We start from the raw sequence: 1846 nt of genomic DNA on the forward strand, positions 1-1846 counted from the left end.
ATATGGAAAGGAAAGGTACCTAGGATAAACAAAACAGTACTAAAACAACAAAAGCAAAGTTGGAGGCCTCTCACTCCCAATTTCAAAACTGATTAGATAAGAAAACATGATCTATGCATGTGCTGTCTACAGGAGATATATGGTACCTTAGACAACAAAGGGGGAAAAAATCAAGCTAAAAATCAAATGATTGAAAACATATAGCAAACATATGGCAGCCAATAAAGAGAAGAAGTGGAACTATTAATAGATTTTAAGAGAAAAATCAACAAAAAGAGTCATGGAATGACATTATATAAAGAGGAAAGTACCATTCTAGCAAGAAGAAATAGCCATAATAAATGTCTATGTATCCAATGAAAGAACCTGAAAATATGAATCAAACATTAAGAAAGTTAAAATGAGAAAAAGCATAACTCCACAATAATAGTAGGTGACTTTAATACACAACTTTTGATGAAGGACAGGACTAGAAATCAATAAAGATTCAGAGATCTACACAACACAATCAATCAAATTTAATTCGTAGATGTTGTGTTAGTCTGGGTACTTAGGAGAAACAAATACACAGATACTCATGTATAAGAGAGAGTTTTATATAAAGGTTAAGTGCATATCAACAAAACATCCCAACCCAGTGCTGCCCAAGTCCACAAGTCCAACATTAACCCATATGTTGACACCAATCAACAAAGTCCTCCTCCATCTCACAAAACACACACAATATGCCAACTACAGGAGGAAAGGGGAATCAGTGAATGTGTAAGCATCTCAGCGCTGCCACGGGTCTCCACCCAGCTGCTCCAGCACCCAGGGCTGGAGTCACAGTAGGTCCATATGGCTTCTCCTTTGGAATTTCTTGCAGGAAGTGAGCCTTGCTAGCTGAAGCAGGGAACTGGATAAAGCAACTGCACCCTGGTCTGACCATCAGAAAGCAAGAAGCCTGAGAACTCAAAAGGCAAGGCTCACTGAGCCATTTATCCCTGTGCCCTTCAATTAACCCCACACTTGTTTATCAGCCAGGTTGGCACAAAAAACTTTAAGTATCTCAGATGTACACAGAATATTCCACCCTATGACAGCACAATAGACAGTCTTTTTCAGATCACATGGAACATTCTTCAGAAAATACCGTATGTCAGGTCACAAAATAAACCTCCATAAATTTAAAAACAGCACTTTCTCAGACTTCAGTGTTATAAAATTAGAAATCAGCCACAGAAAAATCCAGGGAAACAATCAAATATATGGAAGCTGAATAGCATCTTGATTAAAAACTACTGGGTAGTGGAATAAATAAAAAATGAAATGCAAAAAATTCTTGAATCAAATAATTCCAAAATCTTTAGATACAACAAAAAACAGTACTCAGAGGACAATTTATAATAGTGGATGCACACATCAAAAGAGAAGAACCCAAATCATACCATAACCCAACAGCCCAATAATTAGAGACATAACTACAAAACCGCCTGCAGTCACCAGAAGAAAGATTATAATAAACACTGAGGCTAAAATAAGCAAAGCCATAAAACAATAGAACTAACAAAACTAGAGGTCCATTCTTTGAAAGGTTAACAAAATTGACAATCCACTGGTAAACTTAATAAAGGAAAAGTAGGAGATGATAGAAATAACCTAAATTGGAAATGAAATAGGTGACTTTATCTCAAGACCAACTGATAGCGAAAGCATAAATAGCAGAGTACTACAAAGAACTGTGCTCCAATAAATTTCAAATTTTTAAAGAATAGATAAATGTATAGAAACAAATAATCTGCTTGTATTATCACAATCTGAGTAGGAAGCTTGAACAGACCCACACATATAAGACACTCACACACAC

The sequence above is a fragment of the Echinops telfairi genome, unplaced genomic scaffold, assembly GCF_000313985.2.
Source record: "Echinops telfairi isolate 266 unplaced genomic scaffold, ASM31398v2 ScPeMD7_5592;HRSCAF=6446, whole genome shotgun sequence".
NCBI lineage: Eukaryota > Metazoa > Chordata > Mammalia > Afrosoricida > Tenrecidae > Echinops > Echinops telfairi.